Source organism: Aotus nancymaae, unplaced genomic scaffold, assembly GCF_030222135.1.
Source record: "Aotus nancymaae isolate 86718 unplaced genomic scaffold, 86718_ANA_hifiasm-v0.15.2.pri h1tg000065l, whole genome shotgun sequence".
Taxonomy (NCBI): domain Eukaryota; kingdom Metazoa; phylum Chordata; class Mammalia; order Primates; family Aotidae; genus Aotus; species Aotus nancymaae.
In genome coordinates this window covers 9,031,230-9,046,116 of record NW_026988480.1, presented here as the reverse complement: position 1 = coordinate 9,046,116, position 14,887 = coordinate 9,031,230, and the positions used below count along the sequence as shown (strand labels likewise).

General features: G+C 40.5%; 1 long non-coding RNA gene across 1 annotated transcript in view; it reads right to left on the bottom strand.

The window, feature by feature from the left end:
- Positions 1 to 729: 729 nt before the first annotated feature.
- Positions 730 to 14,887, bottom strand: part of LOC105722069 (uncharacterized) — a 31,546-nt gene continuing 17,388 nt past the window's right edge. Inside the window, exon 3 of the long non-coding RNA XR_001108485.2 lies at positions 730 to 847. This is a non-coding gene — a long non-coding RNA (uncharacterized LOC105722069). The remainder of the gene's footprint in view (positions 848 to 14,887) is intronic.

Below are 14,887 nucleotides of genomic sequence, written 5' to 3'. Positions count from 1 at the left end.
TTTTAAACATATACTCACTAAAAGACACCAGTTTACAAGTGAAAAGATGAGTTACTGATTAGTAGAAGGCAAATGCAAAGCACATGTCAACCTACAATAATCACAAGGCTCAGGATCCAATTAAAAGAGTTGGTTCAAGCACAAAGTGTGGGGAAAAGTGAAGACTGTTGAACCAGGCAAAAAAAGTAGGTGCTGAACAGAATGCGTTTTCCATACAAAGGCTAACATACACAGAGAAGATTTGATTGGGTACCAGTGATTCCACTCTAAGGGAGTTGCTGAATACTCTATTGTGAAGACATAGCACTCACAGGGGTGGCTCTCTCCATGGCATTTAGTCTAGGTTTGTGTGAGGCACAGGGAGTATGGTTAGTGTACAACATGTCAACACAAAGGTTGGGAAGAAATGATCGTGCATCACGGAACAGCTGGGTCATGCGACAGTTTCTAGTTTTCTCCTTGGCATTTTTGGAAGGTTCTGAAATTTTCTTTTCTTTTTCTTTTTTAAGATGGAGTTTTGCTCTGTTGCCAAGCTGGACTGCAGTAGCATGATGTCAGCTCAGCACAGCCTCTGCCTCCCAGGTTCAAGCGATTGATTCTTCTACCTCAGCCTCCCGACTTGCTGGGATTACAGGCACACACCACCATGACCAGCTAATTTTTCTATTTTTAGTGGAGACTGGGTTTCACCATGTTGGCCAGGTTGATCTCAGTCTCTTGACCTCGTGATCTCTCTGCCTCGGCTTCCCAAAGTGCTGGGATTAAAAGCGTGAGCCACTGCCCCTGCCTGTTTTCTTTTCACATATACGTTTGGCAGATGGTTAGTATCCAGATACGTTAAAGATTCCTGTAAGCCAATAAGAGGAATATTAACCACCCAATAAAATAATGGGCAAAATAGAAAAGTTGTTCAATGTTAGATGTTATATACTGGGAAATATTGATTTTCCTTCTCTGTTTCCTGATTACAGCTCCAAAAATCCCTGGAATCTCTGGAGTAATAAGAGTGTTTTCTGTGCACTAACAAGTTGAATGATGGCTGGCAGCCTCTAAGTAGTGTCAGGATGGGGCTGGTCACGGCAAAGATCAAGGCAGGATTAGGTGGTTGTGACTTTCAGTCCCACCCTCCAACCTTGGGGAAGGCTGAAAGTTGAGTTGATCACCAAAGACCAGTAGTTTAATCAATCATGCTTACATGAAGAAACTTTTATACAAACCCAAAAGGACTGAGTTTGGGTGAGCTTCTGAATAGCCGAGCACACAGAGGTTCCTGGAGGGTGGTGCGCCCAGAGAGAGCATGGAAACGCCAAGCCTCACCATGCCCCCTTTTCTCACCTATGCCATCTCTTCCATCTGGTTGTTGTTTACTTGTGTGCATTGTAATATCCTTTATAATAAACTGGTAAGTTTAAGTATGTGTTTCCCTGAGTTCTGTGAGCCACTCTAACAAATTAATTGAGCTGGAGGAGGGGATTGTAGAAATCCGAATTATAACCAGTGGGTCAGAAGTTATGGAAGTCTAGACTTGTGACTGGCATTTGAAGTGGGGTAGTTTTGCAGGACTGAGCCCTCAGCTTGTGGAAGCTGAAGCTATCTCTAGGTAGACAGTGTCAGAATTAAATTAGGGGATACTCAGCTGGTGTCCGTTGAAAAACTGATTGGTTGCTGGTGAGGAGAAATCCCCACACACATTTTCGTCACCAGAATGGTGAAGCGTTCTGTGTTGATTGTTATGAGAATAATAGGAAAAACTGAGTTTTTTTCTTATATCTTAACAACATGCCAATTAAACCCAGAATGATCTAGGTTTTATTTACTTTATTCACTTGATTTGCAAAATTAAAAAATCTCACAAAATTATGTGTTGGCAAGGATGTTGAAAAATAGGAATTTAGGATGGAGCAGTGTTATGGGTCAAATTGTGTATCCCACAAAATTCATATGTTGAAGTCCTAACCCCCAGGACCTCAGAATGTGTCTGTATTTGGAGACAGGGTCTTTAAGTTGGTGATTAAGTTAAAATGAGTTCATTAGGGTGGGCCCTAATCCAATTTGATCAGAGTCCTCATAAGAAGAGATTAGGATACAGACATACACGGAGGGAAGACCATGTGTGGACACAGGGAGAAGACGGCTATCAACACACCAAAGAGAGAGGACTCAGGAGAAACCAAACCTGTTGACACCTTGATCTTGGACTTCGGGCTTCCAGGACTATGAGAAACAAAACGTCTATCATTTAAGGTGCCCAGTCCATGTTATTTGTTATGCAGACCGAGCTAATGCCAGAGTATGCTACTTTGCATAGCGAGTTGGCAATATAAAATAATGGCAACGTCTATACATAAATCTAATAATTTCGAACTTTGGTACTTTCCCAGAGAAAGCGTCACGCATGTGCACAGGGAGATAAATGAGAGAAAGTCTCCTGCAGCATTGTTTATAATGAGGGAGTGGAGAAGGATGAGAGGGAGTGGGATGTGAGGGAGAGGAGCACCTGTTCAGGCCTGGAAATGTTAGGAAAAGGAAAGGGCTACCCTTCACTGAAATCCTCCAGGACAGAGCTTACAAAGTTGCTTGGCAATGTCAGATCACAGGATGTGTTTTAACTCCTGCTGATTGAGTAACTAGTTCCCAGCTGAGTCACAGCTGAGGCCACCACGCTTGGGGAGGGTGGGGAGGGAGAGACACTGAACAGAGGCAGCGATCGTTAAATACTTGGCTGTGTATGATGATAGGGAATTCCGGTTCTCCCCTTTGGCTTCAAGAAGACAGCGTATAACTTTAATTTCAAAACCAAACAAAACCCATGACTCTCGTACAAGTATCAAATGAAACGGAGTCCAAAATCTCCAGTCTTTAAATGATGAAAGAACGAATGAGATGTTAATCCTGATTCAAAAGAGAATTTGAGGAAGACATTTTAGAGTCTTTCAGTCAAACAAATACTGAAATAAATTTCCTAAGAGATACAAATAAGCTGAGGCACTGAGAGACATAAGGCAACCGACTCTATCCTTTGGGGATAGCTTCTGTACCCCGTGGAAATGATTTGCCCTGCAGCTGGACAAGAACCATCTGTGCTATTCCCCGTGTTCTACAACGAAATGCAAACCATCCCAAACAATAGAATTTAGAAAGTTGGACAAAGGACACAGGTCTAGAAAATGAGAAATCTCCAGGAGTGGAGGGCGGACCCAGTGGGATGCGAGAAAACACCCGTAACAGATGCTGGTCAGCTCATGATGGGACCACATCCAGTTTATAATCCCATCATAAACTGAAAATATCCTCAGTTAGAATAGATTTGATGTACCTAAACTACCAATCACAGCTTAGCCTAGCCTACCTTAAACATGCCCAGAACACTCACTGAGCCTGCAGTTGGACAAAACCATCTGGCAGCACAGTACTCTTTAGAGTGGCTGCTGTTTACCCTCATTACTGTCCAGCCCCACAGCAATTATGGTTCCTTTCCTTTTTCCCTTTTGCTTTCCCTTTCCTTTCCTATCCGAGACAGAGTCTCACTCTGTCACCCAGGCTGGAGTGCAATGGTGTGATCTCGGCTCACTGCAACCTCCTTCTCCCAGGTTCAACTGATTCTCCTGCCTCAGCCTTCCAAGCAGCTAGTATTACAGGCATCCACCGCCACGCTGGCTAATTTTTTGTATTTTTAGTAGAAATGGGGTTTCACCATGTTGGCCAGGCTAGTCTAGAACTTTTGACCTCAGGTGATCTGCCCACCTCTACCTCCCAAAGTGATGGGATTACAGGCATGAGCCACTGCACCTGGCCCTGTTGTCCTGCTTTCTACTGAACTGTTTTGAACTGCATAAAGTCAAACCATCGTGAGTGGAGCAACACCGGTAACTGCTTGTCAATTTCCAAGTTTTGGATACTGCCACGTGGAGGCCAGGCCAGGAAGGAGTGGGCTCTGCTGTAGCCTCCCCAAACGGCCATGCAGCCAGCTTGGCAGTGGCTGGACAGGTGGAAGAGAGCAAAGGAGGAACTGGAAAAGCAGAGGAGGGACCAGGAGAGTGGTATAAGCAACCTCCCTCTTCTCCCTCCTCCCTCCTCTCCCTCCTCCCTTTCGTCCTCCCTCCAGGCCGGAACTCCTCCTGGTAACCGATTGCCGTTGCACTGCTGCCTGCCTTTTTGCCCTCCACTTCTTTATCTGCAGAAAGAGCCTATGTTTGCCAGTGTAATTCCATTCAACCATCCACCTTCCTCTGTTCAGGAGGAAGCCCAAGTGCCTTAGAACAGCCTGAGAATGACCCTGAATGACTACTTCTCTCTCCTCTTTCCCATGTCTTACATTTCCTTGAATGGAATAGTGTGCAGGCACCCCCCACCTATTCCCTTACTTACCTGGGGCCTACCTAATTCACAAAAAAGGTGAAGATACAGCTGATTTCACAAACACTGTTTTCCCCAACCCCCGCCTGGTGGGCTTCTAGACCTCTTCATTCTGCAGATTGTGGTGCAGCCTGGCCACTCTCTAGAAGCTTCCCCTGCTGGTGCCATTCCTACGTCTTTTTCCCTGTTCTGCTCACACATACTCCACACCACTCTACTGTCATTTTTTTTACTTCAGTGGATCTTACAAGACTGTGGGCTCCTTCAGGGTCAGAGCCATAAATCCCCGGCTGTGAATGCAAGGTCTGTTGCAGAGTAAATGCTCAATAAATATCAGTTTAGTTGAATTTGAATTATTGCTCCAGTAATAGGCGTATACAATTTTGACATTTCTATTGTGGCAGGCACAACTTAGGTGGGCTGGAATTTGTGCAGTGTATTAGGATGACGTGAATTCCTAAAGCAGGTGTCAACAGCAGCCTCTTATGACAAAACTCAGCTGTCAAAACCAGGCTTTAACACCCCCTAAAAGCCTCAGCCTTAACTTTCCTAAAGCTAGGGAGTCATCTCTTACTTATACTTGTGCTTCCTGAGGCATGTTTGTTCCAAATTTTACCAACTTCATAGCAATTAGCAGCCACCCCCCACAACTTAAAGTGGTATAACATGTTACACGGAATTGGCTACGCAAGTGCTTTCCTTCCATGGCACATGTGATCCAGCTGGCTCACTAGTTACTGATGGACTACGAACTAAAAACTCCCCAGAATAATTTGCACATGAATTTTAATGGGTACTGGAAACTGACTAAAAAACTCTTCCCTCAAGCAGTATTTCCAAGCTCATGAAGTATTAATGTCTCCATCAAAGATGTATATCTACTTTAAAAACCTCTTAGAGATGGAGGTTCCCGCTGAGCAAGGTGACATCTGCCACTGCAGAGATCACATCCTATTCAGAATGTGCATGCCTGTACGGCACATGATTTACATATATGGGCCACACCAACCCTTTAAGAACTAATGCCAAATGACAAGCTGTAGCACTCTATTATGCACAACACTGAACATAATAAATTATGGAACAACTTGAGTTTTGTGGGCACAATCTGTATTGACAGAAGGGAGAGATGTGATCAAACGGTGTACACCTTGAAAATCAAAGAACAGCCTCCCTTTTTCATGTGTAAGCACTGAAACTCCCCCCACGAACATGAAGAAATCTATATGAGGTGTCATCTCCATATAGTCAGTGCCACTGAAAAGGTGGCACAGTAAAGAATGCCCAGACCCACAACTTTGGGGCCTCAGCACAGCAGTAGCTCAATGGTTGAATGTTCGGGGGAATGAAAAGGCAGCTACCAGCAAGTGGTGCATGGATGGAATCCTGAAGCATGAGCAAAAGTCCACCAGCTGCATCTTCACAATAACTTTGCAAGGCATGTGTATACCTAGAGTCACTATATGTCCCAATTGCCTCATGACCATCCTAGTGTCCTGGACTCCCATATATTTATCCTGGGTTTTCAGTTTTTAATTAAGTCTTATGACAAATACAGAAAAATACACTGGGATGAGATGGGTAGCACACCACTTGCACTTCCAGTGGCTTCTGTGGGTTTGTCTAACAGTTCGTGAGATGCATGTGCAGTGAGTGGAGTGTCAGCTTGAACATATGATTAAATCTGAAGGACGAACAGCATGGCATACCTTGGAGACACAAAGGCAAAAGGCCACCAGTTTCCAAAAGAAAAAAAATTGCTGAGAAATCATCAGCTTTTGCTTTAAAAGTCAGCAGTTATTTTAAGAACATGGTGCTCAAAGGTGAAAACCTAATGACGGAGTGACACGATGACAGAAGCTGCGTGAAGACATCATTTTGGGAAGCATGACTTTTTAGATCAAATGTCTGCGGTTGTAAATCATTTTTTTTCTTTAGTTCTAGATTTTTTGCATGTATGAACAGCAAAGCTAAGCCGCAGCTGTTATTATGCGGCCTCCATTCGCAGGCAAAGAACTTCAAAATCAGTCACATCACGTCCGTTTTGTTGGGGTCATTATGTACCTTAAATGGAAAATTGATTAATAAAAAGCGTTTAATTCTTTTCATCTAATTCATGGAGTCGACATGAAGGTTTTAGAAGTTTACGCCATAGAAAATAGAACATCTGAAATAATTGTGAATGCTACTGTAAATTTAATTTAAAAATTGATATTGAAGATACATTTTTGTGGTAAATATGAACACACATTTTAGTGGAGTACAGGTCATAGAAAACCAATGTTCTTACTAAATTAATAAATCCTGGCATAGAAATGTATTTCATAGATAAGTGAAGAAACTATGACTCACAGTCAAGAAAACTTAGTCTTAGAAATAGACTCACAAAGACCCAGATGCTGGGCTCAGCATCAAGGATTTTGAAATGCTTATGGTAAACATGCTTATAAAGTCCACAGGAATAACTAACTATCATAAATGGAGAGGGAAGGAAATTTCAGGAGAGATTTGAAAGCTATAAAAAGAACCTCGTGAAAATCTCAGAGGTGAGAAGTACAATATCTGAAGTAGAAAATTCACTGGCTAGGCTTACAGGAGTATGGATGTAACAGAAGAAAGGATAAGTGATTTTAAAGAAAGAACAACAGAAACCTTCCAAACTGAAGCATAAGGGATAAAAATAAAGAAGATTGCAAAAAATGAATGGCGCTTCAATGATATGTTTAACCATACCTAGTGGTCTAACATACACATACATGGTGTCCAGAGACAGAAGAGAGGAAAATATGGAGTATACACGTATTCGATAAAATATGCATATACCTATGGAAAGATCAAGCCCATTAACCCACTAATTTAGGAATCCCAAATTGTATAAATACATTCATCACCCCAAGTCCCCTGCCCTCCAGGAAAATCACATCAAGGCAAACCAAATGAAAACTGCTGAAAACTAGAGACAAAGGGGAAAAAAATCTTTAAAATAGCCAGAGAAAAGAGACTATGATATACTAGGAGCAATAAAAAGAACTGATCATCACTCATTCCTCGTCAATACAGAACCAAGTGCTGATGGAGAAGCAAATGACAACCTAGAATTTGATACATAGAGATGCTCAAAAATGAAAATAACATAAACTTTCAGTATACCAAAGCTGAGAAAAATTTCCATCAGCATACCTGCACTACAAGGAATGACAAGAGAACTTCAGGCTAAAGGGAAAGGATAGCAGATAGAAATTCAGATCAACAGAAAGAGTACTGGAAAAGGTAAACATGCGGATAAATATAAAAGATGATTTTTCTTTCTTTTTAGGAATTATTTAAGGCCAGGCGCGGTGACTCACGCCTGTAATCCCAGCACTTTGGGAGGTCAAGGCGGGCGGATCACTTGAGGTCAGGAGTTTGAGACCAGCCTGGGCAACATGGTGAATCCCTGCCTGTACTAAAAATACAAAAATTAGCCAGGTGTGGCAGTGCTTGCCTGTAGTCACAGCTACTTGGGAGGCTGAGGTTGGAGAATCACTTGAACCCAGGAGGCAGAGGTTGCAGTGAGCCAAGATTGTGCCACTACACTCCAGCCTGGGTAACAGAGCAAGACTATGCCTCAAAAAAAAAAAAAAAATTATTTAAAAGTCAGTTTACTATTTCAAGAGAGAGTAATAATAATGTATTGGGGATAATGTTTTAAAGAAAAATTGATGAGAACAGTAGCAGAAACGCTAGGAAGGTTTTGGCTGCTACAGTTTGCATTATGACATTATAATGTTGTGTGTATAAGGTTACATGTATCATGTTTCATGTTGCATTATACATGTGGCAGAATACTGTTCAGTCAGGGTACATTTTGTCAGTCGTGGGTGTTCGGCGTTGCCAATTAAGTAACCCTTAAAACACGCTACAGAGATACAGCTAGAATGTCAATAGAGGAGAGGAAATGAGAAAATAATCAATACTTCAAGAAAGACAGGAAAGAAGATAAACCAGTGAACAAATAAGAGGTGGGGCAGCAGGAGACAAATGACAAGTTGCTTGTGTTGTCTGTTGCCGAGTAACAAGTCACCCAAAATGGAGTGGCTTAAAGCAATTCATATTGATTATCTCTCACAGTTTCTGGGGGTCAAGGATTTGGAAGTGGCTTGGAAGGGTCTTTTGGCATTCCTGGCTAGGGGTCTGTAATGAGATTGCAGTTAAACGTCAGCCGGGACAGCAGTCAGCTGGAGGTGCCCCTGGGACCGTGATGTCTCTTTCCAAGGTGGCTCATTCACAAGGCTGCAAGTCCATGTAGCTGTTGATGTGACAGTACATTAGGAACACATTGGCTATGGAACTTATTCAAGTATGGAGACATGCCAGATGTTCCCTCATGTTATATTTTTAAAAATTTTTAGATAAAACTGTTGTTTAAAATTGGAAATTATAGGAAAGCTTCTCATCTTTTTTTTTTTTTTTTTTTTTGAGACAGAGTCTCACTCTGTCGCCCAGGCTGGAGTGCAGTGGCACAGTCTCGGCTCACTGCAACCTCTGTCACCTGGGTTCAAGCGATTCTCCAGCCTCAGCCTCCCAAGTAGTTGGGATTACAGGCATCACCACCACAAACAACTAATTTTGTATTTTTGGTATAGACAGGGTTTCATCATGTTGGCCAGGCTGGTCTAGAACTCCCAAAGTGCTGGGATTACAGGTATGAGCCACCACGCCAGGCAGGAAAGCTTTTCTTTTATGGTAATGTAGACCAATATGTTATCTTTTAGAAAAAACAATTTTTACAATATTTTGCAACTAGACCTCTTTTATAAGTGTACCATATTAAAAAATAATGTCAGTTAAAAATACATGTATATTATGTATATATTTAAAAAACTACATAATTGCAATTAGTTTTATACCTTCCCTTTTATCCTAAAATGTTTCTTGGCTTGGCATATAAATTATAAGGTTATATAATTTATATAACTGAAACCACTACCCTTGGGAGGCCGAGGTGGGAGTATTTACACACATACAGATTTGCTTACATTTCGAATAATTTTCTTGAAACAGGCAGCAAGGAAATACTGGATTGGAGATTGCAGATATGTAAGAATTTTGAACTTTGTAGCCAAATATCAATTGATGTTTTTTTCTTTTATTTGTTCAAATTAAAAATGAGAAGTTGTGAATTTGTAATTTAAACAGGTGAAATATTTAGACTGTAGGTCAGAGATTATTTGCCAGTGAAACCACTTTTAGTTGCATCCTTCACTGAGAACAGCACACTCCAGGAATTTCTGATGGTAGAGGCCAGTGCCATGAGCCTGGAAACACTGTGCATTCTGAGGTGCCTGGCCACTGCACTATGACAGCATCTAAGTCAATCTGCTCCTCTGAGGGCAACAGATGCATGGCTAACTCAGGGCTTGACAGGCAGGACCCTTCCACCAAAACACACCATGCGCCATGCTGTTGTTGGAGTGGAAATCACTAAATCATTAGAAACAGCTTCATTTTTTCATTTCATAGTAACAAATATTAACCTACATATGGCCTTCTGTGTGTTATGGGTGGGTGGGTGAGATTTAGATGGAAAAGAGAAGTGGAGGTGGTGAAAGAACATTTAAGACTCAATGAAATAATAGAAACTCAGCATTTTATTAGATGAACACCATGTGACTCCTTTCAGATATGTATAATTGGCAACTTGAACTCTTGGTCTAGAACTACTAACCTCAAGCCCTTTTGAGTCTTTGCTCACTTCAGACTGCAAGCTTCAGACTCCACTCTCCCCTCCCCACCCAATACCATGAGCCTCCTCCTGGTGTTTGAGCATCGAGGACTCTAAATGGCAACTCCTGCAAGTTATCTTATGTTGTTCTTTTATATAAATTGTGCTTGTAATTTTAATGCATTTAGGAATGATCATGGCACCACTCTTTTTCTTCCTGAAACATGGACCTTTGTAAATGAGCAAATCTTATTTTAAATTCAGAGCCACAACAATTTGTGAGAGGATCTGAAAGCAGCTCAGGGAAACTTCAGAAAGAGGCTGTGTGCAGCTGGTGAGATGGCTTCTTGCTTTTCTCCTCTCTGCCTCCTCTCAGCCACATGAGGACCCTTGCTCTACTCCCAAACGGGTTAAATTCAGAAAGCTCTTGTCGTTTGAGGCTGGGATCACAACCTGAGTTTCTCTCTCTCTGTGTTGTCCCCATCTTTTATATCTTTCCTAGTGATACATAACAATAAGACATTCAGTTTCCAACTCTAGGCTAGATTGCAGAACTATAGTTCTCAGTTCAAGAATCAAGAAGGGAGCCCAACCTGCTAGATGCTCCTTAAACAATGTGGTTCCTTGGTAAAAAATATATCATCATTTCAACTGATGCTGAAAAAGCATTTGATAAAATTTAATATCCTTTCATAATCAAAACCATGAAAAAACTGGAGATAGAACACAATAAAAGCCATATACTATAGACCCACAACCAACATACTGAATGGGGCCAAAATGAAAGGCTTTTCTCTAATATCTGGAATATGACAAGGATGCCCACTGTGCCACTTGTATTCAATGTAGTAGCAGAAATCCTAGCTAGAGCAACCAGATAAGTGAAAGAAATTAAGGGCATCCAAACCAGAAAAGAAGAAATCAAATTATCCTTGCTTTCAGATGATATGGATTATATTTTGAAAAACCCAAAGGCTCCACAAAAAAGCTACTAGAACTGATAAACAAATACAGCAAAATCTCAGGATACATATCAACATAAAAAATCAGTAACATTTCAATATTCCAACAGTGAGCAATGTGAAAAAGAAATTTTAAAAAGTAATCCCATTTACAATAGCCACATATAAAATTAAATACCTAGGAATTAACTAAATAAGTAAAACATATTTATAGTGAAAACTTTAAAACACAAATGAATGCAACTGAAGAGGACAACTCAATTATGGAAAAATATTTTATGTTCATGGATTGGAAAAATCAATATGTTAAAATGACCATACTATCCAAGGCAATCAACAGATTTGATGCAATCCCTATCAAAATACCAATGGCATTCTTCACAGTAATAGAAAAAAAAAATCCTAAAATTTATATGAAACCACAAAAGACCAGAATAGCCAAAGCTATCCAAAGCAAAAAGGACAAAACTGGAGGAATCACATTCTCTGACTGCAAATTATACTACAGAACTATAATTAACAAAACAGCATGGTACTGGCATAAAAACAGACACTTAGACCAATGGAACAGAATAGAGAATCCAGAAATAAATCTACACACCTGCAATGAATCCAATTTGGACAAAAGTACCAAGAACATACACTGGGAAAAGACAGTCTCTTCAATAAATGGTGCTGAGAAAACTGGATATCCATATGCAGGAGAATGAAATTAGATCCCTTGTCTCTCTTCGTATATAAAACTCAAATCAAAATGGATTAAAGACTTAAATCTAAGACCTCAAACTGTGAAATAAAACTACTATAACAAAACATTAGGGAAAATCCTCAGGATATTGGTCTGATCAAATATCTAGGACATTGTTCTGGTCAAAAATTTCTTGAGCAATACCCCACAGACGCAGAGAACCAAAGCAAAAATGGACAAATGGAATCACATCAAGTTAAAAAGCTTCTGCACAGCAAAGGATACAATCAACAAAGTAAAGACACAATCCACAGAAAAAAAGAAAATATTTGCAAACTACCCACTTGACAAGAAATTAATAACTGGGATAAATAAGGAGCTCAAACAACTCTATAGAAAAAATATTTACTAACCCAAACAAAGAAATGGGCAAAAGATTTGAACAGACATTGCTCAAAAGGAGACACTGAATAGACATTTCTCAAAATGTACAACAGGCATATGAAAAGGTGCTTAACATCACTGATCATCGGAGAAATGCAGATCAAAACTACAATAAGATATAGTCTCACCCCAGTTAAAATGGCTTTCATCCAAAATCCAGGTGACAACAAATGCTGGTGAGGATGTGGAGGAGAAAAGCGAACCCTTGTGCATTGTTGGTGTGAATGTAAATTAGCATAATCACTATGGAGAATAGTTTGGAGGTTCCTCAAAAAACTAAAAATTGAGCTAGCATACGATCCAACAATTCCACTGCTGGGTATATACTCCCCCCTCAAAAAAAAGAAATCAGTATCTGGAAGTGATATCTGCCCTTCTATATTTGTGGCAGCACTGTTTACAATAGCCAGGATTTTGAAGCAACCTAAGTGTCCATCAACAGATGAATGGACAAAGGAAGTGTGATACATTTACACAATGGAGTATTATTTAGGCGTAAAAAAGAATGAGATCTTGTCATTTGCTAAGATGTGGATGGAACTGGAGGTCATTAAGTAAAATAAGCCAGGCGCAGAAAGACAAACATCACGTTTTCATTTATTTGTGGGACCTAAAATTCAAAACGATTTAACTCATGGACATAGAGAGTAGAAGGATGGTTACCAGAACCTGGGAAGAGTAGTGGGGAGGTGCAGGGAAGAGATGGGGATGGTTAATGGGTACAAAAAAAAAATAATAAAAAGAATGAATAACACCTAGTATTTGTGCTATTTGATAGCACAACAGGAGACCATAGTCAATAATAATGTAATTGTACAGTTTAAAATAGCTTAAAGAGTGTAACTGGATTGTTTATAACTCAAAGGATAAATGCTTGAGGGGATGGATACCCCATTCACCATGGTGTGCTTATTTCATATTGCATGTCTGTATCTAAACATCTCATGTACCCCATAATATATACACCTACTATATATGCACAAAAATAAAAAATAAAATAAATATAAAACAAACAACTAAAAAAATTAATGTAGTTTCTGGAGTCACACCAATGCTGTAGTTAGTTGATGGAGTAAACCATCTAATCATTCATTCAACAAACATTTGATGAGCACTAAGTTTGTACCAAGCACTGTTCTGAGCATTGGAGATACAGTAGCAGGCAAAGCAGGCAGAAGTCTCCACTCTCATGTTTCCAGTGTACTGGAAAATGATGACAAAGAGTGGGTACAAATATAGACAGTTAGATGCTCTATTTTTCTAAGGCTGTATTGAGTACCTCTTGTGTCTGTCTCACATGCTTTGAACCAACCCTTTACTCTGGCTACAGATACAGCAAATAACCCAGTGGGACCCTGACTGGAACCCACCGGTGCTCATACTTGTGTGAGGGAGTAAACATCCCATGGGGTGACCCTTGACCAGTGGGGGATGGACGACCACAGATAAATGCTCCCCTGCTCCCAGGGGAGCGGCAGTAAGCGTGGTGAGGAGTCAGATTCTGGACCTATTTTGAAGACAAATCGTGGGTTTAATGTGCTGCCATCTCCATCTTGAAATTCTTAATAATTTATGATCAAGGGATCCCACATTTTTATTTTGCATGGGGCCTCATAAATTATGTGGCCAGTATTACCTATAATATTTCTTGTGTCAAAACGAAAATTACAACAAATTTAGGTTAAAGATCTAATTGGTTTTTATTTGCAATTCCAGAATTGGGCAATACCTCATTCTATAAAATATAATGAAGGCTGGGTGCAGTGCGTCATGCCTATAGTCCCAGCACTTTGGGTGACTGAGGCAGGAGGCTTCACTTGAGCCCAGGAAGTCAAGAGCTGTGATAGTGCCACTGCACTTCAGCTTGGGTGACTAAGCAAGACCCTGTACCTAAAAAAACAACAATAAAATTATATAGAGAGCTTTATAGGCAGAAAGGACTGAAGAAAGCAGAAACGGAATGAAAAAGAATTGCTCATATCAAAGTTACTTTCCGTACAGGGTTAAATCAGAGGGGACTTCCTCATCATGTGGCTAAGGTACATGTCCCCTTCTAATTGGTCACCATGAATCTCCTATTTTCTGGAAAGCTGGCCTGCAAAGTTTAGTTTGATTATGTGGCACTTAGCATGAGTGACTCCATTTTGATTTGGTCTGGTTTGCTGGGGCCAGTGCAGGCGCTTAGTCCAAAACAACAGCCTCCCATAAATTTATTTAACAGCTGACAGACAAGAGACGAGAGCAGAATCAAGGTTGAAGCCAAGGACTTTGCTATTATCCATGGTGCTGAGTATTTGAGGGAGAGGAAAGGAGAGAAGAGGAAGGATTCTCTGAAACTTCATTATAATACAGTGCATGGTAATTAGGTTACTAAAGGAATGCTGCATTTTATAAGAAGAAAGAAAGAACTTGCAGCTTGGAAAGAAAGGTGAAGGTATGTGGGTTTTTAATAATATTAAATAATAAATGAAGGAAACAGAATTGGCTTGTCCAACAGAGAATTTCTATGCTTAAAATTTGGCAGGAAGTCCTTGAGATGACCAGATCGTGGTAAAAGAAAACTTTGCTCAAATCTTTCTGTTGTCTCGAAATGGTCAGCGGCCCTCCTTTCTTCTCCAGTAACTGAATATTACCAAGAATAGGCTGGTAGCTGACAGCCACCATCTTCTAGGAACCTAGATCTGTCAGCTAATAGAATGTCAGCACGTTTAAACTGAAAGCAAACTCAGATAG